This window comes from Pogoniulus pusillus, chromosome 2 (genome assembly GCF_015220805.1).
Source record: "Pogoniulus pusillus isolate bPogPus1 chromosome 2, bPogPus1.pri, whole genome shotgun sequence".
In the NCBI taxonomy this organism is placed as follows: domain Eukaryota; kingdom Metazoa; phylum Chordata; class Aves; order Piciformes; family Lybiidae; genus Pogoniulus; species Pogoniulus pusillus.
This window is the reverse complement of record NC_087265.1, coordinates 8121650-8146949: the sequence shown is the minus strand read 5'-3', so window position 1 is coordinate 8146949 and position 25300 is coordinate 8121650. Positions and strand designations below refer to the sequence as shown.

The 25300-nt window shown below is 40.8% G+C and overlaps 1 protein-coding gene and 1 long non-coding RNA gene across 16 annotated transcripts in view; one reads left to right on the top strand and one right to left on the bottom strand.

Moving 5' to 3' along the window:
* Nucleotides 1-2702: 2702 nt before the first annotated feature.
* LOC135181981 (uncharacterized) lies at nt 2703-7046 on the bottom strand. Its single transcript, XR_010305033.1, has 2 exons — nt 6976-7046; nt 2703-6246 (listed from the first exon to the last, which is right to left on the bottom strand). It is a non-coding gene; the product is annotated as an uncharacterized LOC135181981 (long non-coding RNA).
* The window catches only part of BAZ2B (bromodomain adjacent to zinc finger domain 2B), a 142467-nt gene continuing 122218 nt past the window's right edge, over nt 5052-25300 (top strand). For 14 of the 15 annotated variants that reach the window (XM_064155448.1, XM_064155482.1, XM_064155549.1 and 11 more), the window contains exon 1: nt 5052-5162. The gene's annotated coding sequence lies outside the window, so the exon portion shown is untranslated. The remainder of the gene's footprint in view (nt 5163-25300) is intronic. The other variant, XM_064155525.1, reaches the window with a different exon arrangement.

Below are 25300 nucleotides of genomic sequence, written 5' to 3'. Positions count from 1 at the left end.
TTACTGAAGAACTTTCATAGAATCAGTCAGGGTTGGAAGGGACCACAAGGATCATCTAGTTCCAACACCCCTGCCATGGGCAGGGACACCCTACCCTAGATCAGGCTGGCCAGAGCCCTGTCCAGCCTGACCTTAAACAGCTCCAGGGACGGGGCCTCGACTACCTCCCTGGGCAACCCATTCTAGGGTCTCACCACTCTCATGATGAAGAACTTCCTCCTCACATCCAGCCTGAACCTGCCCATCTCCAGCTCCAGCTTTGCTCCATTCCCCCTAGCCCAGTCACTCCCTGATATCCTGAAAGGTCTTTTTATTTTTCCATCTATCTGCTTTTAAAGGGTTGATAGTTTAATTGTTTAAAATTAACTGACATTTCTTATTGTTAGTGATTAATTTGCTTAATAAAACGCTGGTTTTGTTCTCGCTTGGGGCTTTCAGACAGGAGATGTGGAAGGGATGCTGGGGAAGCTCTGGAAGGCAAGGGTGGAGCATGAGAGAGAATAAATAACAGATTTTGCTGTCTTAAGGAGAGCGGAAGTATCCTTTAACAACTAATAACTGAAGGGAAATAGAATAACTCATAGCTAATTTTGTCTCTTTTCACAGTGAGATGTGTGATAAGCAGACTGCACTTTCTAATAAGTGTATCTGGTAAGTTGTCTGTAACATAGGCTGCTGCAGGAGCTCCTTAGGGAAGACTTTAAGGCTTTGATAGTATGTGTGAAGTTGCAGCCTAGATTCTTTCCCATCCTTTGGAAGTCCTTGTTTTGGCTCTTGTTCAGATCATCTGACTTAAAGTCTGTGTTTTCTGCAAACAGGGCTGTTCTTCTGGGGATTCATTTGCCTCAGCACCTTTGCAAAGCTCCCTACATAGTGCTTTTCAGCAATTAAGCAGCATTTCTTAATGGAAGCAACCTAGCAGTGAACACATCAGTCCAGGCGAAAAGCCTTTTTGTCTTATATAGTACATAAACCTGTTTGTACTTTCAAAGATTTCACAGCGTTTTGTGCTTCTAACCTTTTTCTTTATAGTAAGAAGCTGATCCCTCTTTGGCCACCTTAGAATGACAAAACCAGTGGTGTTAAGAGCATAAAGCCAGGAGTACTTGGATGTGTTAACTTGTATAAACAGCCATCAGAGTGGTAGCGTACCCTCTGCGGTGCCAGCAAGTACCTGTGATGAGAACAAACCTCTTAAACCCAAAGTAAATTCAACAAAAAGGCGACGCTTTCTACTGGTTTACACCATTACTTTTGAATGTAATGATTTAAAACGCAGATTGCACACCAAAATTGAATTATATCTTGTGAGTCTCTTATGAAAATAGAGCTTGATTTATTTTATAATTAATTGTATGCATGAATGCTAACTGTTCCTTCCTTTCATCAGACAAATAGCTACTTCTACTGTCTTCCAAAACCAATTTTTTTCTTTGATGGTAACTTTCTGCTGGTCCTTACCTTGTCAAATCTGTACTAAAGTATTTTATAATGATAAAATACATGTTTTGCAAACACTACTCCAAGACATCTGCTAGTGGAAGAATTGACTATGGTTTCTAGCCTCTAGTGAATACTGCACAACCTTTTAAACACTTTTAAATAGTTTTTATTTCCTTAGATGAGTAAGGAGGTCTGCCAGAATAGGCCACGTTACAAGATCAGAGTCTGGAAATGTTTGTGTGGGTTTTAACTTTACTCATGACCTTAGAGTGTAGCCCCCACAAACAGCTGAGTTGCTGCAAAGGAACGGATGTAAACTCGTGCTGCTAACCGGTGAACAGGGGCAGATCAGACAGTCACCTCTTAAACCGGCTTTGCCTTCAAAGAGATCATTACAGTGAACTTCACCTACATAGTATGATTCTATAGTCCTGTAGGAATTTCGGGCTTGACATTTATGTATGGTATGTGAATGGTCCTAGTGACACCAATGTCGTTATTCAAGCGTGTAAGGTTACATGTCTGTAAATATGGACCTTACTTGATTTTATTTCTGGTTTCTCCCATTTCGGCCATCAAGTTTAGGAATGCATTAGTGGTGGCAAGCGATTAGGTGAAGAAACATTAATGACAGGGTCAATAAGCACAGCAGAAAAGACAAAAGGACCTATGAAATAATACTTTGACTTGGCATATTGCTTTGTTTTGGTGGCAATTATAATGGAAGCCTGCAAAGAATGCAAAAGCTAACTCTATGTGTAAGTAATTCATCATACAGAGAAAGCAAAAGAAACCAGAATCCCATTTTTGTAGTATACATGCTGAAGTTTGAATTTGCATTTTTTGAAACTGAGAATTACAGTTTTAACACTGCCTGGGGGTGAACACACAAATTTGAAAGCAAGGAACCCTTCTGATGTCGTAGTTAATCACTTTAAATGCATCAGTAGCATCCACTACCAGCAGCTTCTGTTGAATAAGCATATTAAAACAAAGGTATTGATACTGTATCTTTTATACCATAGTAAGATGTGCAGTAGCAAAATGGATTGTTTGTGACCACTGGAGAAACAGTAACTTTTTAAACCTATTTGACTGTGGACTATGACAGACCATGCAGTGACCTAAAACTACTTTAAATTGTTGACCAAAGGCCAAATAAATACTCAGTGCAATGCAAAAGGCATTGCTCAGATGTTTAGGTTAAATATACTGCAGTGGTTTAAATTTGGATAGCAGAGTGAACTTTAGAAAAGAGAAAATATATGTGTTGGGGCCTGTGGTGCTGTGTTCAAGTTGATTAAATTCTGTCCTGCTGAGCATTGCAGAAAACAAAGATTACATAACATTGTCCAAACATACACAGCTCTTTATTTTTCATAAGTTATTATGGTTTGGCTTAGTAACAGGAAAAAAATAAAATGGAATGGTTATTTGTAGTAGTAGCAGCAGTAATAACAAATACTATAATTTGTTTTAAATGTTATAAGCAGCTGGTAAATTTGATAGTGAATTATCTAAATCCATTGTTTGCTTCCCCTTCTAAAATCCTGCTATCTCCTGAGTGACAATGCTGTTGTCTTGGAAAATGCATGAGTTTTTGATGCATAACATTCTGAGCAAAACAGCTATTTATTGTACCCATATTCATTCTTATCCCACACTCTTTTTTTTCCCCCAAGACCATTATTAGTAAATTTTGAGGTTAGAGAGGTACTGACCCAATCAAACATGTACAGAGCTTGGCCTCCGAGTTAATTAAATACGGGTTAATAACATATTATAAGGAAATCATTGTCCTTATTACAGTTATTAGGTAGTTAGTCAAATTATAGCTTCAAAGGAATGCAGAGCATGGAGAACTCAGGACTAAATTATGCATCTGAACCTTAGGCCAGCTTTTACTGTTGAGACAGTTTGCTGCTAAAAGAAATTGTGTGTCATTGAAATTAAATGCCTTTCTGAGAATGGAAGGTTCCAGTTTTTAATGAAATTACCGAGTGTGGTGTAGTGAAATGATTAAAATCTGTATTCCGGGAATGTGGTGGACCAAAAAAAGAAAGAAAATCAATAAATGCCACCTTTGCTGCTGGATGTGAATCACGGGAATGAAATAAACTAGTAACCAACCACACCGAAATTTATATCAGCACATTAATGTATTTATCATGAGTCTCGCAAGACATCATCTTCACTAATTTTTAGCATACATTTTACTGTGTAATGAGCAGCTTTCTTCTCTCATATCCATATTAGGCAGCATTTCTGCCCTTCCCCCAGTGTTCCTGCACTGCAATCATTGTGCTTGCACTTATTATGTTACAAATGACCGAGGTAAGGCTGACATTCTCATTGCATGCAAAAAGAGCTAGCCTGCCAAGCTTTCTTTTTTTTTTCCTAATGAAGCAGCTTTGTGAAATCTCCCCATGTGTTAATACTAATGAAGATCCTCCAGCACAATTAAAATCACCGCCAGTGGCTGAAGAGGAAACAGAAAACAATGGCATCTTTCTACATATGCATATTTCTTTATGCTGAGAGCAGCTTTATTTGGAAATAACGTTGATTTTAAAAACGCTGGCGTGTAGCACTTAACAAGGTTAACAAGTTGCGCGTTCCTGGATTCTGCAAGCACGATTTTTACCTGCTTCTACTGCAATCGTTAAAGACTTTCCCCATTGCGCTGGGGTGTAACTTTATAGCGTTAGGGTTTATAGGGAGCAGTCTTCTGGCTCCTGAAGTGTACTTTAACCCCGCTCGAGTTTGAGACTCTGCCGAAGAAAGAAAAAGCACAGAGAGACCATGCGTATACTTTGAAGGGCTGCTGTAGTGAAGCGCTGCTTTTACTTTACAAATAACCTATCTCGGTCGTTTGAGGCAAGAACATGGGTATTTAAAAGATGTACTGGATTTGTAAAAAGTCATTTGTGTGTCAGCAGCTGGTGATTTTTAATATTTCCCCCTGACTTTACCGTAAATCCCTCGCCCTTGCTGCCTTATTAATTTCTATAGTTCCGCTGGAGCATAAAGTTGAACGTTGCATCCACCGCGAATTTCGGGTTTGCTTGGCGTCTTTAAAATGCCTTCTCCTTCGAAACAGGTCTCCTTTCTCCCCCAGCTATTGTTTGTATCGCAGATTCTTTGTGGCCGTGTTAAAATTATTGTTTTCTTTTGAACCTGACCTTAATCTGCAGTGTAGGCATTACTTCAGGTACTTAAGGTGCGCAGTCGTGTTTCTCGTCCGATCGATCCAGTCATCGTTAACAAGGATCAAATACCGACTCGCATCCTTTTGTCGTTGCCTGAAGAACGCCAACTGCCCCTAACTTTTTCTGCACTCAAAACGACCGTGCCGAGGGCGCGTAACGCCCGCGCCTGGGGAGCCGCAGGCCGCTTGGCGCCCCGCTGCTCCCGGGAGGCTGGAAGGAGATAAACAATTCCGCCTGCCGTCCTGCTCACCGCGAATCGCCTCGTGAGGAGCGAGGCCGCCTGACGTCAGCCCTGCCTGGCGAGGCCGAAGCGGCCCCGCGGAGCGACCGACTTAGCCTGGCGCGGGGCACGGGCCGGCCGCCTCCGCGCGCGCCCCCGCCCGGCGCGCGCCCCCGCCCCGCGCGCCCCCGGGCTCTGTTGAGCGCGGGGAGGGACGGCAGCCTTCCCGGCACACGCAGCCCGGCCCGCGGCCAGCCGGCACACCGGCAGCTCTCTCCCCGACTGCGGAGGTGAGTGAGAGCCGCTCCTCCCGCCCTGCGTGGGGAGCAGGCAGAGTTGGTTGTGGGTTTGGTGGTTGGTTTTTTGTTTTGTGGGGCTTTTTTTTTTCTCCTCCTCCGCGACGAGCGCCTTGAACGCCGCAGCGCTTCGCCGTGCCTCGCTTCTCGGTGCAGGCAGCGCCTGCCGCGCCGACCGCTTCCCTGTCGGTGCGTATCGCCTCTTTGTTGTGGTGGGCTGGCCGCGTCCCGCCATGGGGCCCTGCCCGGGCAGGCCTGCGGCCGGGAGGCGGAGGGGCCGCGGGGAGGCGAGTCCTGGGCAGGCGAGTCCTGGGCAGGCGGCCGGGCCGGGGTTTCTGTAGACGGGACGGCCGAGGTCCCGAGCGATTTTAAACTTTACTTACGGCCGCAAGCCCGTCCCTTGGCCGGGCGGCGCCGGTCACGTCTCTGCCGGCGTTCGCCCGCAGCCTCTTGGGCGGCGCAGCAGCTGGCGGCGGCCGCCGGGGCGGCTCTTTTGTGTGGTGCGGCGCGCTGCGCGCCGGCTCTCTCTTCCCCCGCTGGTGCTCCCGCTCTTCTCTCGCCGCAGCGGAGCTGGCCCGGCGGCCGGGGCTGTCAGGCCGAGTCAGGCGTGCCGGTCCCAGGCGTGCTGGCCGGTAGGGCGCGGACCGGCGTCAGCCGTTCGACGGGGCCGCGCAGAGTGGCCGCTGGGAAGCGGCCGTGCGGAGCCAGCAGGGCTCGGCCGCTCACGAGCGGCCCCCGGCTCCGCGGAGCTCCGCGCTGCTTAGCGCGGGCGCGCAGGAGAAGCTCGTTCCGCGGCGTAACGCTGGCAGGGCGGTGGGGCGGGCCGGGAGCGGGCGCCGCTCCGCCGGCTCGCTACGGGCCCCTCAACCTTCATCTTTTGTGCGTGCTGCGTCCTTAGGAAGAGAAACAGGCAGCTGCAGTCCCGCGCCGAGTTGCTGAAATTTCTCCCTTTGTGTATATTTCAATATCCTCCATTTTTCTGCCCTCCAAACAACGAGCCTTTCGCCATCTTGGGCAACATTTATCCCCGACTCTGCCTGTCTCTTTCAGGAGGGGACGCGTGGAAATTCTCAAAGTCCTTTTGGAAAAGACTCAAAGTTTAGGAAATGTTACAGGGACATACAGTGACGTCATGTAAAGTTTAAGGGGGATTTTTTTTTTCCCCCCCAGAGCCTGTACTTCTCTCCGGAATTCCTGGTCTAACGTGCTGTAAAACCGCACTTTAAAGAGAAAGGCTCCTAGTTGCGACTGCACGTTCAGGGAACATTAAGGATGTGTTTCTTTATGTGGCGTTTGGTTTTGTTGCAGAGAGAAAGAATTGCGCTTTTGGGCTGTTCTCACCACCACCCCCCCCCCCTCGTCTTGTTTGTGTGTTTGTTTTTTCTTTTCTTACCCCTTCTCTCCCTAGGCCTTTAGTATTTAATACGTAATGCTTGCTTAACTTAAGGTCACTTGTTTAAAAACACATTCCAAAGTTCTTGTGTCAAATAACGACATATCTGCAGGTTCGTATTGTTTTCGTTTACAGAAAGTAGTAATCCGATGTAAAGTAGGTACTACTAGTGTCTTCCCTGCGGATTAAACAGGTTTTTCTTTAGGGGGGAGAGAAACGTGGGAAACGCAGTTGTTCAGCTTTTAACTGAAAGATTTGGGAGATGTATTTGAAGGCAACTAAACTACGTTGTTAAAAGGTTCTGCTGGAAAGTACCTGTGTCTGTGTGAGGTGCTGTACCAGATCCACTGTAATGTGGGTGGCCAAACGTAGTTACTGTACTAAACTAATTTAAAAAGAACAAAGTATCTTTACCTGTGGCTATGAGCTCTGTGACAGCTGTGGTGAAAAGGGAAGCGATATCTGGCTGTGTTCTATCAATTTACTTCTCAATTGCACCTCTTAAAAAGAAAAAAAATCTCATAGAAGTTTTTCTGGTCACATGATAGGACTTAGTGAAACGCGGAGCACCTGATAAAGAATAACTGTTGTAGCTTAAGTTCTGTCTTCCCATGTTTTTTCCTATACTCGTCTTACTTGCTGCATATTAACAGTCACACTAAGGAGAACATGAAACTGCCTGTATTTAATTTGCATTTTGTCTTCAGGGTTGGGAAAAACACTGACAACTGTTAACATAGGAAGCAATGGGAATAGCTGCTAGTACATCAAGATGCTTTCTCCATCCGAGTCAGTATTGAAGGATGTACCTATGGCATCCTTAAGATTGCACTGGAGCAAATGTCAGATGCCTACCTCGAGGGGTACATGTGGGCTTTGTTGTGTTGGTTTGTTTTTTTTTCAGTGCATCACAAAGCGTGGTTGAATCAAGTATTTTCCCACTATGTGAAAATTAGGTAGATGAAAATGTTTAAATAGTTGAAAGCTTGTACAACAGATGGTTCTAAAATTATACATGCAACAAAGGTCTAGGAGGTTTGACAGATTATAAATGGTGAGCAACAGAGGATAAGTAATTCTAGAAAATGGTAGTGCACTTGCCATCTCATGCCTCTAGTAAACTATGTATACATTTTTGTCACAATGCTGCAAAATCAATACACTGCATAGTGTTAAGAAAATGGTAGCCCAGGTAATTTTTGTGAAATGTGTATAGAGGAAAGATTAGGAGTTGTAAAGGGATCTCTTTGATGCTCAAGCAATTTTATGTTGATTTAAAGCACAGGATATTTATTTAATCATAGATGATACCAAGTCCTTGCCAGCAACGCAATATTAATACTAGGTTGTGATGCAATTCTTAAATAGATCTCTAGATTGAAGAAAATGTTTCTTCAAAGGGTCGGGCAATGTTCTTTCTTCATTCCTCACCCAAAGTGTATTCTGAATTGCACAAAATAAGGTCGTGTGACTACTGTATATTGAAAAGAAATTATAATTGTGGTACCAGTATTCTCATCCCATTTAAAAAAACAACAACAAAACAAAAAAAAAAGCCCTAAATACAACTGTGCTGGGTTCCTTGCAAGTCAGTGTTCCCACAAAAAAAAGTAATTGTTTCTAAGTTTAATTACCATAGAATATTGCAGGTTGCCAATAACGTAAAATTATTTGAACGGTATTACAGGAAAGATAAGTAAATACATGCTTTGTACCTTTCGATGTGAAATAGTTTATCCTCATTAATATGTAATAAAATGCTTTGCATTTTCACAAGAGAAATCGTCAGTGGTTTTGTTATGGAGGCAACAAGCATTGTTTGACCACTGCACTATATTTAATCTTCATACTGGCTTTATGATAAGGAGAAAGTGCTACAAGAATGAATTCCTGTCTTCTTGGGAGACGTTGAAAATGCTAATAAGACAGTAATGTAAGGCTTTCTTTTTAGATCCTGTTGCCTTTTTTCTCGTTTTCTTTGTTTGCATTTTTATTACAGATCTGCAGTGTAAAGGAGCAGATGTTTTGCAAAACATCCTGATGTGTTGCTTTTTCTTATGGGAGTGCATTGCTGTTTCTTCTGATGCATCGGCTTGACAGCTGGTTGATTTCATGGAACTGCTAAGAAGCCATTAGTGGTGTCATTGAATTGAAACAGAAGTCACTCCCAGCTTGAACTGCAGTTGTTAATGTCTTTGTTGCTACTTTTGTGTTCCTACACAAAATGTGGAATCTTCGCTTGCGAAGAAAAGGAAATTTGTGCGTTCTGTCTCATCTCCCTGAAATAGGGGAGGCAGGCATTAGTAATTGACTGCTTTTACTTTTACAATATTCTTAAAATCGCATATATTGACTTAGGAGGTCTTAGATGTTGGGAGGGAGACTTAGCACCACCAAAAATACGCTTTGTTTACACACCCACTCCATGACACAATAAGGACATGCAGCAGTTCAAATTGCTTCACTGTGATCCCACCTGTCGCATCCCTAGCACAGGTATCTTTAAATCAAACCAGAGGTAGGTGGTGTTTGTTTGTTTTTAAATTAGCAAACTTTATTCTAAGAGAATACTAAAAAGAGTGGTACTTTGTGTTGTTCATCACTTGGATTGCTTACAGAAGATTTCCTGAAGTCTGCCAGTTTTCTCTCAATTCTGGTGCAGCTTTTGAGTTAATTTTTCTTTACTACAGTACATTCAGTAAATTATACCATATTTTAAACTAGTTTGTGATCACAAGTTATAAGAAGAAACACTAACACAAGTAGCAGAGGAATCACTGGATTTGGATGGGTTCACATTATTTTCTTTGTGAAGGTGAGAGTGTAGTATATTCACTGTTACACAAATAAGGACTCTGATGCATGGAAGGATTTAGTCTTTGACCAACATGGCAATAATGGTAGAGGTAGAAAGAAAAACTCCATTGACTTCAGTCTGTAGCGTGTTGGGTATGTGTTTCCTTGAAACCTGAAATGCATGGTTTGTTATTCTGCAGGGAGTAATATGGCTATGCTACTTGAGGTAAGTTGAGTGCACATAGTTGTTTAAAAGAAATTGGGACTATGTTTTCACCCAATCTCTGCAGAACGACCAAGCAGGATGTAGCAATTTTTATGTTAGCTTCTTAATAATACATTTTAAATAAACAAACAAAAGCCCTGCCCCCCCCCAAACAAACAAACAAACACAACAACAAACCAACAACCCATCAACCAACCAAAAAAAAAAAACCCCAACAACCCCCAAAAAAAACAAATCCCAACACAAACCAACCCTGGAGCATTTAATTCAACTGGCAGCACACATTTTCACATCTTAGCTTTGTTAAGCTAAGCTCTTCCTTAGTCTTTTCTGTAGGCAGTTATATAGTGCTGTGGTCTTTACTTCAAAAAAACCCAACTTTGAAAAGACTGATAGAGAATTTCATTTGAGACTTAAATGAAAGTAAAGTGCAAAGCCCTTATTTTACAGCATCATTTTGGGTTTTTTCTTCCCACCCTCTCTACCCACCCTGTTTTGTGGGGTGAGGAGAAAGTATAATTTATTTCATTGCAGTAGTGGCATTTAATGAGACCACTAATTGAAAAAAAAACCACTCAAGAGTGAGGAATTCTTATGCTTGCTGCTTCTTTTTTTTTTTTCTTTTCCTTGTTGCTACATGGAAGAAGAAGAAAGAAAACCCCAAAGATACAGGGTGTTAAAATCCCTGCTTAGTTCAACAGAACTAATTTATGCATTTGACAAAATTGCTAATACAATTTTCTTCTTTTTTTATGTGAGTGTTTTTGAGATCTATGGGGAAAAGACAAATAGAAAGTACACACTTTCAAACCTTAGCTAGTGACAGATGATCTCTCAGAAGTAGTCTCTGGAAGTATGGATTTACAAACAGATGCGCTGGGCTTGTCAGTGCCTCCGTGTCAGTCTTTCAGAAGGGTGATGCCTGTTGCCTTTAACGTGAAATCTCTCCCCTTGCCTTCCTAGTCACACCCATCAGGGCCTCCTGAATGTCTTGTTTTCTGTGTGTAAAGGACATAAGACTCTCTTTTCACTTGATGTAGGTCAGGCATTGTAAAGAGCTGAATGGGTTAAGCCTTGGTAGTTTGCAAAAAGAGATTGCAGAGATTTTTCTAGCCCCTGAGGGAGGAATCGCACAAAACCTTCAAATTCAAACTACTGGAAATGGGAGACACTATCTGAACGATTGGTCTACCTGATGGACTGTTTACATTAGCAATTGTCCCTTTGAAATCTGCGGGACTGATGAGTTTTAAAGTGTTGTCTAGAAGGTAGGTTTAGAAGTAATTCAGTGACCATCAGCTGAATTTGTCTGTCTTTTTGGAGCCTCACTTCTTCTCTGGAATTGTTGGGAGGGTAAAATGAAGATTATGAACTTTTGTGTAATGGAGAACCCTACCAGTGTGTTCTTGCAAATGACAGGAAGTATAAGCTAGATTTTGATTAGAATATTTATTAAATATGGTGATTTAAATACACAAAAAGCTCTGCCTAGGTGTTTTTAAGTTTGAGTCGAAGTTGCGAGACTGATGGATGAGAAGGTACAGTTTGGAAATCTTCTAAGGAGAGGGTTTTTTTTTCCTTCACTTTGAATACATTGCTAACAATTTTTGATTGTGATATGAATACATTCATATCCATATTAATTAACACGGAAATATTCTTTATTAAACAATGCTGCATTTTATCTGATACTTGTTCAGAACATTGGTGTGTGGTATTCAAATACAGTCAGCAAAATTCAGCCCTTCTCGAGTCCTTTCTTGTGAAAAAGACTATTATTGCAGATGCATAGGGACATAATTGTGTGGATTTTGCCCCATTTTCTGTTCTTACACTTTTCCACAAGCATGCACTCATTAATCAAAGACGCTGTACTCCTGCTGAGGGCAGAGAGGTTCATCAAATTGGCAGCCAGTTTGGTGTAAAGAACAGTGTGCTGAAGCTCTTAACGCGCTAGGACATAAATAAATCTAAGGTCTTTGTATGCAAACCCTGGAGGTTAATACTGTATAATTCGATGTCCTGTCTTTGTTTTTATGATTGATGTTTTTAAGTGTTTGAAGCTTGACGCAAGCCTTCAAGCAGGTCAGGGCCAATCGTCTGCCTGGCTGAGGCAAAAAAAGCATTAACTTGGCAGAGGGGCTTTCTCCTGTTCTGTGGAGAATTAAAAAATAAGAATTTTTGACTGGAGATGGCTGTTGCATTGCCTGAGCTGCTGTAAGAAAGTTCCAGATTGACAAGCCCTGCTGTGATAATGGACTTAGCGCATGAAATGCTGATGGTTTGGTCCTGTTTGTTCTGAAGCCTACTGCTATTTGTGTCCTTAACAGAACTAACATGTAGAACAAACGAAAACTACTGGGATTTCCCTGTAGAAATAGTGCTGGGATTTGGCTTTAACATGAATTGGTTGCATATTCATAATTTAAGAACAGCTGGTTACAGCAAGCACATAGTCATTTGCACACTATTATAAACCATTCTACTCACACATGGAGGCTGTGCCTGAGCTTTTTTTTTTATTGATCTACCTGCATTTGAAATCTGGTCACTGCAGCCTCAGAGGCCTTTCATTTTAGCTGTGCTTGCATCACAGAACAGCCTCAGTATTAAATATTTAACTAAATGATGAATAAAATGATAAACTGAGCTTTGAAGAAACAAAGTGTTAAGGGTGAGCAGTGACACATCTTAAACACAAAATCTTGTTATGTAAAGCAGCCTAAAAAAAACCTCACATCATCCAACCTTTGTAGTCGTGTGGTAGCTTTTGTTGTTCTGAATAATAAATCTTTGTTAGATTTACCCAAGGTTACCTTGTGGAAAACTGTAGTTGCTGAAATCTGTGGTTTTCATGCATTGTGTGCCCAGTGTTTTTGGAGCAAACACCGAAAGTATAAAATGCAATTATATTTCACAAAATGATGGGGTAAGACAATAGCAGCAAGCACAGTCTTGCCAAATATCACATGGGAAAAAAATCATGAATGTATTAGAAATGACTGTACACTTACATGGGTAAGCTTATCTGCCATTATAATGGGGAAAATGCATATTTGGAAATATTGCTTAGTAATATATACAAGTTTAATCAAATTGATTTCCTTCCCTCTTACTTCAGTTTTGCTCTTCCAGGTTAAAAATAAAGTGGGGCATTTCCACTAGTTTATACATATAGTTTGCTTGCCCTAGAAACTGGAACTTCTAAAAGGAGAACTATACTTTTGACTATCAAAATCAGGTTTTGGAACATCCTTAGTTCTTGTGGGACTAAAAGGGAGTCCAAAGTGCTCACTCAAACACATCTTTGGTGCACTGTGTCGCTAGTTAACTACCACATCACCTGGGCATGTAGGCAGAAAGTATTGCTAGGGAAAGTTGTAAAGAAATTCTTACTTTATGTGTATGGATCCAGGAAAATTGGAATCCACTGAGGAAGGATCCTTACTATGTTAGTTAATGAGTTAAAAAAATCAGACATACATGCCTGAAAGAGTCTAGTTTTTCAAGCTTTATCAGTTGATTTAATACAAGATATTATCACTCCCTACAGCTGTGGTCTTTTCTAAGTAGTTACGGCAATTTTGAAAAGGCTAAACTGTAAGAAATGCAAACCAGTATTTTTCCACTGCAGCTCTGTTCATTTTTCATCCTTGGAGTTACCCTTAAGCACCTCACTGCTTCTTTTCATTGTTGATGAAAGAGCTAGATCAGAGATAATAGTTGAAACTACAACTTCGTGGTTAGGAGAAAAGTGAATCAGAAGTACTCAATAGATGATCTGGGGACCCAACCTCTAACAGCTGTAATGCCAGAAACAAATTCTATGGGGACGCTAAAGAAGTAAAGTGATGCTTTTTTTCTGCCCCTCCTCCTGGGACTAGTCTACTTATTAATCATTCACAATCAGACAACAACAGGCAGTGACTGATCAATATTGTTTGTTTGTTTGTTTTTTCACCATGTTGTCAATATAGACCATGTTAAAAAGTTGCTGAAGGTCTGAGAAAGGGGAGGAAAGCTGAGATCCAAAATCTTCATTAAAGACAATGAAAGTGTGCAGATCAGTGGGGAAAAAAAACACAGTAACACATTCCAGCAATTCTTGATCTTCCTGGCAACTTAGAGAAAGCACTTGGGCTTAGTCATACCTCGAATGCACTGGGAAAATATTTGGAGGACAGGGTTTAAGCAAAGTGAGTGGATGTTTTGAACTCTTAGAATTGCTTACTAGAAGCCTTCAGTTTGCCAAGCTTGTTTGGTTTTGGTTTGTTTGGGTTTTATTACTTCCTAAGAGCTGCCAAATAAAAATAATGTTACAGAGTTTGTACAGTTTACTTATTACTTAATGCATGTAAGGGAGTTTGGAGAAGTAAATTTTGGAAATGGAAAAAGGACCTAAGGAATTAATATATTCCTAGCATGCTGACAAACCAAGGTCCTTTGTTGTTTGTTATTTTACAGTGATACTAGCTAAGTTTTTCTTGCAATTATCTATTTCTTTTCTGGAAAAAGATTTGCAAGCCTTATTCTCCCTTTGGCTTTTATGTATAGCAATTTGTCCTCAGTGAACCAGATGTAATCTTGAAAAGGAGTAGGAAATGTTGATTCTATAGGTGAGCCTTGTCCAGAGGGTTAGTTTTGAAGTAGTTTTCTTTACAGCAGTTTGAGAAAGTGTGTTCATCATGTAAAGGAGTAGTCAAAGGACATGGATGGAAGGAACTCACTTGATTATTTTAGGATGGAACTCATGTGAAGTGCACTGTGTAGTCAGTTGTAACATGTCCTTTTTCTCCTGGCATTAGGAACCTAAAGGAAGAGGCTATCTTAGCTTCTACTTCCTTGTTATCACATGCACATAAAGATACAGAGTATCTTGGAAAACTTTTCCTGTTTTTCCCGAGAGATGTTTTACGTGTATCAAGCTGTCTCTCATAATCGTTGAGGTAAATTTACAATCTTTTAGAGCCTTGCAGATGTTGATAAATTTTCAGCGTTAACAATTACGAGCTTACGGATATACATCATATTGCAAAGATTGTTGTGGTGTTATATGTGATTTATACAGAGGATCTGAGTGGGATCACATCATGCACTTGGTAAAACTGAGCTACCTTTTTTGCAGAGCTGGGGTGCATTCCATTGATTTTATAAAAGATTGAGGGAAGGGTTCACTCTGTAGTGTGTTTCCCTGTCGCTTCCAGCAGCACAGGTATTATATGGACGATTTGAATGTGGTGTTTGGGATGCTCAGTGATCTGTTACTGTGTTTAAAGAGTTCTCTGGCTTGATCGTGAGAAATAGTTGCTGGTGCAACTAATTGTCACTTTTTTCATCCACATTTTGTCTTTTTAAGATTTGTGATCCTTGACTTGGAGAGAAAAAAGTAGAATGAAAAGTAAATCATTGGTATGTGTGAGTTGTTTACCTCTTAGTAGTAGCCATAGGGCATGCACAAAATAGATAAGTGCTTATTTTTCAGGTTAAAACTATTCAAACCTGAACTTTTCCCATGAAAAAGGGCATAAAGGGCCTTTCATTAATGTGTCTCTTCAATTTAATGAAAAGACAGTTACTTCTTTTGCAGTTGGTGCGGTGATTTGGTCTCTCTGGCCCTGGACCCATTGACTGCTACTTGTTTATTGAGCATCCATGTTAATGCTTACAGACTGAAAAATGCAAATGCAAAACTGACTAAACTGTTGCATTATATAGGCTAAGGGGCATCAGATTACTTAATGCACATAGCAAATTTGGTACGAAATTTCATTCATTATGAATTCCCCAGGTACTTTACCAATTTTGGTTTACTGAAATTCTGACTTATTTTTCTGAAAAAGCAGCAGTCCCATTCAGATTAAACCTAAATTAAGACTTCCTGCTAGTTAAGACCTTTCAAACAACTGCTTCAAATTCATGAGACCCTTATTATTTTCTGCTACTGTGTAGCTTGTCCTGAGGGATTTTTCTTTTTTAATGGCTTGGTTACAGTGCAGGATACCTTTAATAAGATATGATTGAAAAAAACTTTATAGGGTATAGACTGAGAATATCTGTTAACATATATTAATTCAAGTCACCCTGTCAAGTAGAATGAAAAGCAAACAAACCTGAAAGGAAATATCAGTTTCAGAACACTTCCCATATGAGATGAGAGTTTACGAGATCTAGCTTGGGCTGTGACTAAGCGCTACAAAGTTATGCTTGGAATAGTAAAATGTATAGAAAGTATTTTTTTAGCATTTCAGATAAGACTGAAATGCAATATTGAACTTATAATCACTCAGTAAAACAAAGCCCAGTACTTTGTTAGCATAAACTGTGAACTTTATGCTAAGATTTAAATGAATATTGAAGTGTCTTTATGTTTTTTTTTATGTGAAGGATTGAAAAGTAATCATCCTTGGTTTGTGATTGCTCACTAAAATTTTTTTTTTCAGTCATCACTGATTCTCCTGTACCTCATTCCTGTTTCTTTTTGCATTGAGTTGTTAATGTGCATTCTTCCATTAACATAATGTAAGAGAGAACAATTTTACGTACTGTAACATTGACCTTGCAGATTTTCTCCCGTCCCTGTGTGTCTATTTAGTCTTAAGGTGTATCACATATGATATTTGTAAACTCAGTCTTCACCCCTTTTCTATAATTTAAAGTATTTGTTTACCTTCTCTCCAGCTCCAGAAGATTAATTCTGAGAAAGCAAAATGAAAATATCCTCTCCTCCAGTGAATTCTCCTAACATCATAGCTGATGAGCCTCATATGTTTCTAAAATAGTCTGGATCTCAAATATTTTATAAATCATATCTTCAGGTAGTACATTTCATACATGGTCCTTAGTCCTAATGTATATATTTTCCATATAAAAAAAAGTCTTAGACCAGCTATGTGTTGCAGTGCCTCTAATATTAAGTTAGCTGAAAACATGGGAATAAAGCCCAAGATCCTTGTAGGGTGTAGACTGTAACCTATTGTTAGTTTCAGCAGAGTGGAAAACAAACCAGAAGTTCCAGGATCAAAAGAGAAGAGCATCCAGAAGGAAAAAAGCTACCCAGGAAATGGCAGGGTAAAAGAACAATGCATGGACCTGAGGAATCCTGTATATTTTATCATACTTCAGTGGCAGAGAGATGATTAAAGTTTTGTTCCATGAGCAGCCTCATTCTGTTTTCTTTTGAGGCAGTAGCCAAGTGTGACTATGATTAGATGGTACTTGCTGCAAATTCTTCGGATTTAGTTTCTACTGCTTGTGGCAGTTCATGACCAAATTGCACATAAAAAAACCCCACAACAACAGAAAAACCAGAAGCTATTTCTGTTCTAAAATAAGACTGGAACAAGCTTGTTTATTGTGGTGCCAGCTATGCATGAGCAAATAAATGACAACTATGTGTATGACAGTATGCATGTGTGTTCTTACATAGGAAGGGAGAACAAGGAAGAAGGATTTTGGTGGGTGTCAGAGTTTTCATGCTGTGCAGATTCTTTTAAAAGTGAAGAGGTTTTGATGCTTTTGTAATTATTTTCACAGGCTGTTTTTTCTCTTCTATCACAGAGCTTCCAATGCAATCTATATTTATTAGCATATCAGAGCACAGAGGTAAGGTTTTTTTTTGGAGGGGGATGGTGAAATAGCACTTCTGCCCTCAGCTGTTGCTTATCTCTTTTATTTGTTTTCCCTAGTGCCATATCAGTTGCCATAGGAACAAAAGTAGAAATGGAGAACCAGCAGCTGGCAACTGAACTGTCTGACTTAGTTTCTCCTTCTCTTTCCATGGGAACATCCTTTAGAGCAGAAGATAAAATAAATACTTAAATTATGCTGGGAAATTTTGCTTTAACTTTTTGTGACTCCTCTGATTTGGACAAAAAGTACTTGAGCCATGAGGGTTTTATTATGAGCTTGGTGAAGAGGCCATGAGTAAGACAGATTAATGTGTCAGGAGAAAAAGAGTTGAAGAGCTGCATAATTTTTTTTTCACTTAAAATCCTGAAATAATTTATTATATTTCTATGTTTGCTTTAAACTTTATATGTTTCCACTAAATTCTGAAAATGGGACAATTTATACTATAGTGCAGGTCTTCATAAATGCCTTTTAGTCATTGATTTGATAAAGGTTTGATAGCTCCAAGTAAAATTTCACTCTGAACAAACTGCAGGGACATTTTACATGCAAAATAATGTACATTTTCATCAAGTAAAGCATTCTAAAAACCAGTGACATGCCATTAAAACCATTCCTTTGGTTTTGAGACTGTGAACAAATACTTGGGCTGGGTCACTACAGACCTCAACTGTTAATCTTAGTCTACTTCAACTAATTCCTAGGATACCAATTACATTGCTCTATTGTAGATGTAAAAACAAAACAGCTATTTCTTTTTTACTTGGACTTTTGAAATAATAGACTGTTTGCTTTGATGCATCCAAATATTTTTTGGGGGATATTTCTGTTTGACAACCAAAACTGGTCCTTTGTTTTGGAAACGGTTTTTAAGCTTCGGCTAGTGTGTGGGTTTTTGTTGGTGTTAGCACATTTAAGCATTTAGACCACAGAATTACAAAGTGCAACAATTCCAGTGTGCATAATGCAGATTATAGCTAATGTGAAACAATTTAGAAGTAGAAATTAAAGCATATACTAGAAAAACAACAAGATGAAGCAGTTCTTCTGTAAATTTGGAATTCTGAGTTTGCCTTTCAAGTGCTAAAGTTCCAAGTCATCTGAAATGGTGTCAGAGGTGCTAGTAATGTTTACAAGGAAGAATATTTGGAGCAAGACTTTGCAACATGTTATTAGAATGGAGATTTAAAAATTAGCTTTTTGTGTGCAATAAGTTTGTCTGGGAAAGAGTTTTAAGTTTTTGATATAGTCTAAATGAACTTTCTGAATGCTCTTGCAACTTTGAACTCAATTTTAGGAGTGGGAATAATGTAAAACATGTAAGGTGCATAAGTGGGGTCAGTTACTTGACTGATAAGGGTTTGTTCTTTTCATTGGGGGAAAAAAAATGTGATACCAGTGTAGTAAACAACAAAACTGTAATGGGAAAAGTACCAATTTCTTGTGAACTGTGATCTAAAAATACCCAGAAGACAAACTATAGCAGGTGTCAACTCAAAGAGTATGTTGTTGGCATTAAATGGGAGTAGAAAATGTCCCAATGTCCTATCCTAAAGACTTCACACAACGTTGCAATTAAATTGTAGCTACATTTGTGCTAATGTGTTTGACTGGAGTAATGAATAAAAGTTTTGAAACTGCCTGTGTCCTGAGTGGCTTACAGTAGCTGAGGCAGAGTTTGCATTTGGTTTAGAGCAGGCCTGTTGTAGCTTGTACACATTAAAAAAAGGGCTCAGAGAAGCCACCTGCTACATACAGTTCTCAGCCTGTTTTCCTTCTGGATCACCTGTGAAAGGAGAAGATTAAAAACACACCAGAAGCTAGTGTGAACATGTTACTCTGTTTGCCCTCTTCTTGAATGCAGCAGGTAATCTATCAGTGCTGCAAATGCGAAGGAGGTAGCTGTTTTGTTAGTAAGCAGAACATTTTGGGGCATAATACAGGTTTTGAAATAAGAATATATATAATAATTATAGCTGCAACAACATTGCTCCTAGGAGCAAACAGCATTATTTTTAAACAGAAGCCTGCATCTGTTAATTATCACAACCAGGCTTGACTGTTAGGTTGGCTTTGTGTACATGGATATATATTGGGTTTGACATCAGCGATAAGAATAAGAGAAATAGCAGTGCTAGGTATGGGAACAAATGTATACAATGGATGAAATATATTTTTGTTCTAGGGTGAGAAAGCATTTTAGATTAAATTTTAAAATGTTTTCTTAAGAGAGGTTTGTGGCTTCAATGTCACAGTGATATTTTTAAAGGATTTTTTTTTGTTTTAGTTACTTAGAAAGCAACTCTTATTTTGATTAGGCTAAATTTAAGTCTCTTGATGAACTTAAGTTTGTTCCTAAATCATATGCATTGTAAAAATTGAGGCTTTCTTTTTGCCAAGTGCATGCGTTTTCTGAATAGAACAGATACAATTGAAGCAAAACTGATCTATCTGAGGACTGTTAAGTGAAAGTAACCTGATCCAGGGTGCGCATTAAAACTGATGTACTGGGTTAACATTGATTGTAAATGTTGATTCAAGAAGAAGGTATACATGTATTCCCAAATCGTGTTTCAGGGAAGGAGATACACTAGGGAAAGTGCCCTGCTGGGTCTGTTGTTTGTGAACAGACAAAGACTTCATGTGAAGGCTGTCTTGGACACAGCAGCTGTGAAAAGGTAGTTTTTGGGGAAGAAAGGAAGGGACTCAGCAGAATTGCTACCTTGTGCTTCTGCAGGGCAGATTTCAACTTGTTTAAGGGCCTGTTTGTCATAGTCCCTTGGAAGTCTTGAAGGGCGTGAATCCAGGAAGGTTGGATGTTCTTCAAGAAGGAAATCTTGAAGGCTCAGAAGCAGGCCATGGCCATATGTTAAAAAAGCTGTTGGGAAAGAATACTAGCCTGGCTGAGCTTTGACTAGAACTTGGGGTGAAAAAGGAGAGTTTCTGACCTTTGGAAAAAGGGGCTTACAGCTCAGGAGGACTACAAAGTTGTGAGATTATGCAGGGAGAAAATTAGAAGGGCCAAAAACCAACTAGAACTTTAGTTACTGCTCTAAAAGACAATTAGAAATCCTAAAATGGCTTGAGTTGGAAGGGGACCTTAAAGACAAGATTAGTTCCAAACCCCCTGACATGGGCAGGGACACCTCCTGTGAGTTTGCTCAAAGCCTCATCCAGCCTGGTGTTACACACTTTCAGGGATGAGGCATCTACAAACCTCCCTGGGCAACCTGTTCACTACCCTCATAGTGAAGAACTTGTTCCTAATGTCCAATCTAGGTCTATGCTGCTCTAGTTTCCAACCATTTCTCCTCATCCTGTCACCACAAGCCCTTGTAAGAAATCCCTCCCCAGCTGTTCTGTAGCTACCTTCAGGTACTAGAAAGCTTCAGTATGGTATCCTGGAGCCTCTTCTTCTCCAGGCTGGACAGACCCAATTCTCTTAGGCTGTCCTCATAGGAGAGGTGCTCCAGCCCTCATCTGAACCCTCTGCAGCAGTTCCATGTCCTTCTTGTGTTGGAGGCTCCAGAGCTGGATGCAGTACTCCAGGTGGGGTCTCAAGAGCAGACTAGAGGAGCAAGGTCACCTCCCTTGACCTGATGTGCAAAAATGTTTCTGTAAATACATTATCAGCAAAGAGAGAGCTAAGGAGAATCTCCATTCTTACTTGGCTGAGGTACTTCTTTGCCTTAGTCTTTAATAGTAAGACTTATTTTTTGAGCTGACCAGACTCCTGAGGTGAAAGACAGAAAGCATCAAGAAGTCCCCATAATCCAAGGCAAAAGGGCTAGTGACCTGCTACATACACGATTTAGACACTCCCAACAGTATGGTGCCAAATGGTATCCACCCAAAAGTACTGACAGAGCTGGCAGGAGTGCTCACCAAGCCCCTTCTCATCGTTTATCAGCATTCTGGCTAACTGGCCAGACTGAACATTCACAAATATGAGGCCCATGTACAAGAAGGGTCAAAAGGAGGAGCTGGGGAACTACAGGCCTGTCAGTCTGGCCTTGGTGCCAGGGAAGGTTATGGAGTGTCATCATGTAGCACGTGCAGGACAACCAGGCAATCAGAACCAGTCAACATGGATTTATGAAAGGCAGGTTCTGCCTGACTGACCTGATCTCCATTTATGACAAGGTGACCTGTTTAGTATGTGAAGGAAAAGCTGTGGATGTTGTCAACCTAGGCATTAGTAAAGCCTTTGACACCATTTCACACAGTATTCTCTTGGAAAAAAACAGCTGCTCATGAGTGCAGTTTGCTGGGTGCAGAACTGGCCAGGTGGCTGGGCCCAAAGAGTTGTGGCCAGTGGAGTTAATTGCAGTTGGTAGCTAGTTTGGAGTGGTGTTTTCACAGGGTTCATTACTGGGACAAGTTCTCTTTAATATCTTTTTCAGTGGTCTGGACAAGAGGCTAGAGGACGCTCAGTAAGTTTGCAGGTGACCTGGAACACAAGTCCTATGAGGAGAGGCTGAGGGAGCTGGAGGTGTGCAGCCTGGAGAAGAGGAGGCTCAGGGGTGACTTCATTGCTGTATACAACTACCTGAGGGGAGGCTGTAGCCAGGTGGGGTTGGTCTCTTCTCCCAGGCAACCAGCAACAGAACAAGGGGACACAGTCTCAAGTTGTGCCACGGGAGGTCTAGGCTGGATGTTAGGAGAAAGTTCTTGCTGGAGTGATTTCCCTTTGGAGTGGGCTGCCCAGGGACGGGGTGGGTTGCCATCCCTGGAGGTGTTCAAAAATGCCTGGATGAGGCACTTGGTGCCATGGTCTGGTTGACTGGACAGGGCTGGGTGATAGGTTGGACTGAATGAGCTTGGAAGTCTCTTCCAATCTGGTTGATTCTATGATTCTAAGTTGAGGATGTGTTGATCTGCTTGAGGGTAAGGAAGCTCTACAGAAGGATCTGGCCAGGCTGGATTGATGAGCTGGGGCCAGTGGTATGAGGTTCAACAAGGCCAAGTGCTGGGTCCTGCACTGGAGTCGCAACAACTCCATGTACACTCCAGGCTTGGAGCAGAGTGGCTGGAAGTTGCTCAGTAAAGAAAGACCTGGGGGTGTTGACAGCCATCTGAATATAAACCAGCATGTGGCTGTGGCCAAGAAGCCTGGCAGCATCTGAGCCTGGGTTTGCATGGCGTGGCCAGCAGGAGCAGGGCAGTGATTGTGCCCCTCTGCTCAGCACTGGTGAGGCCACACCTTGAATACTGAGTTCATTTTTTGAGCCTTCACTGCAAGAAGGATATTGAGGGGCTGCAGCTAGTCTAGAGAAAGGCATCAAAGCTGGTGAAGGGTCTGGAGACCAGGTCTTCTGACAAGCAGCTGAGGAACTGGGGATTGATTAGTTCAAAGAAATGGAACTGAAGGGGAGACCACCTGGCTCTGCATGGCTAGCTGGAAAGGAGACGTAGTCAGATGGTGGTCGGTCTCTTCTCCTTGGTAACAACTGATACAGCAAGAGGAAGTGGCCTCAGCTTTGCCAGGGGAGGTTTACGTTGGGCATTAGGACCAATTTTTTTTCCAGAAAGGGTTGTGAAGGCCTGGCCCAGACTGCCCAGGCCAGAGTCTCCATCCCTGGAGGGACTTAAAACACAGGTTTACTATTGGATGTAGGGCCTGTATCATAACTCAGATGTGGTTAGATTAAGTCAATACATTCTAATCCCAAATAGATTTCACCGCGTGCCAGCATTCATAAGCAGCCATTAACCTACTGACACTTAAAGGAGCTAAGCAGGTAAAATTGTTTTGCTGAATCTCAACCATAAATTGGTCAGTGACTGGGCTCTTCTCATGGTTTCAGTAGTAACATAAATGGCATTTTGCTCTCTGTAGTAATTGTTATTTTTTTTTGTCTTCATAATAACACAAACTTTTTCTCAGCAGAAATCATTTACCAGATTTCAACAGGCATCTCAGCCTATTAAGTGATGTTTCCTTTACTTCTGAGAAATATTTCACCCCACTTGCACTGAGTTGCAGTAGACAGAAGAATTTAAGCCAAAAGAAAAAGTTTTTTTTACATTTTTTTTTCTGTGCAGATTCCATGTCCCAGTGTTTTTATTTATTTAGACATGACTCCTTTTCCTACACACAATCACCAGAGAAGGAAGGAAAGTATCATATGTGGGTGCTGATCCAGTGAATGTGGTACTGTTTGAACGTGGTCGTGTTTTGTACTCAGACGTTTGGCTTTGGTGCAAGTACACTCTTCATATTGTGGCTCTTGATCCCAGTTAAAAAAGCTAGTGATGCATTGAATGGCATTAGCTTAAAGATGGAAAAACAATTTTGGATACTGATTCTGTATGATTTAGACAATCCTTAAATAGATACTGTCGTGAAACTAGAGCCTCCTTAGCCTTGGAGCTGCAGATTAACTTGTATTTACACACTTTATTCTGAACAGAGATTGAACTCAAATGCTGTTTATGAAACTGAGCAAGTGATTTGTGATAAAACCCAATCACTTTTAAAACGCTGCACGTTACTTCTAGTTGTGCAGAAGGTTCTTTTGTGGCTCTTTCTTTTTTAAATACCTGTTGTGAACACACATAAGATGTTATAACCCCACTGTGTCTTTTCACCTGCTTGTCCATGTGACTGTCCTTCCTATGCAGTAACTTATGGCACTCGCATTCAGCCATAATTGAAAGGTGAAGCTCCACAGTTGTCTGGAAATCAGTGACTGTGTTGAAGATGCACAGATCAGACCTGCCAGCTGCAGAAATGGTGGGCAGTACTGGCATGAGTGACTTCACCCTTGCCCCAAGCAGTTCTCCGATTTCTCAGTGTGTGCTCATTGTACAGCGTGAATTTGCAATGCTCACCACCATCACTGCCCTTGGCAAGTGAGTTGCTGCAGTGGGCTTGTATTTCCTGGAGAGGATATAGTAGTGTATGACAGTAGGAGTATTCAGAGGACTGTCATAGGAACACTGCTCACAAGAGAATTTTTTTTCTGCCACACCTCAAAAGTAACATGCACAAAAGGAAAGCTGTAATAAAGAGCTATTGCATGGTACTTTCTTACATATATTCTATATATAATAGAGTGTGGACACAGGACATTCAAGTTTACTTTTTGGATCAAAATTATGTTTTCAGAATAGGTTCAGTAGGGTTTTAAGTTGCTGGTCACTTCCAAGTAATTGGAATAGAATGATGTTTACCTATGTAATACAAGCAACCTATTTATTTCTATTGGTAAAAATACCTTGGAGTCATTCCCTTGTGCACACGTATTTCTTACTGAGGCTGCAGATATGCTAACGCTAGTCATGCTAATTTGTCATTACCTTTTCATTCCAGCATTGCAGGAGAGAATAAATATTTGCATTGATGTGTGAAATGAAAACTTGCCTTTATGAAATGTGTGCACATAATACACACAGTTTTTCCAGAGCTTTCAGCTAGCTGGGCATTTTTCAGAGCCCATCTCTGTGTGCTTAACAGTTTCCTGTGAAGCAGATTGTGCGCACGGTTAGCTTATGGACAGCTGATTGTGGTTTCATCAATAAAACCAGGATGTGCCCTTTTATTCGGTCAAAAGTAAATGAATATCATAGGAGTTTAAAAAGTGTGGTTGTAGCTGCTTGAATGTGAAGGTAGGTGTGGGTTTGGGTTTTTTTTTCTGTGTGTGGGTTTTTTAGTATCATGGACTGGATTACAATGATGCAGTGGCTCATATCTGATTCATTTCCATACTGGAAACTAAACCAGACTAGCAAGAGTCAGACCAGTTCGTCAGATATTAAAGCCTGCACAAATGGCTGCTTTATTGTAATGTAAAGCACACTGGTTCATGCATGTGGCAATAATTAACTTCTGTTGATGTTAGAGAAGAAGCCATGGTATCATTGCTGAAAAACAGGTTTCCGTGTGTTTTGGCTCAGCTAGCAGAAGTTAGATGCCATTAGACAAGTATAAATTTAACTAGTTTTGAACAGCAGAAGTGTAGGGCTATTGTTTTTACTGGACTTGTGTTTTAAACAAGACATGTAAGTTGTTTTCCTTTTTTTTTTTATGGAATATTTTCTATATATATTAAGCAATGCAATAATCAGAAAGCACATCTTTTAAAG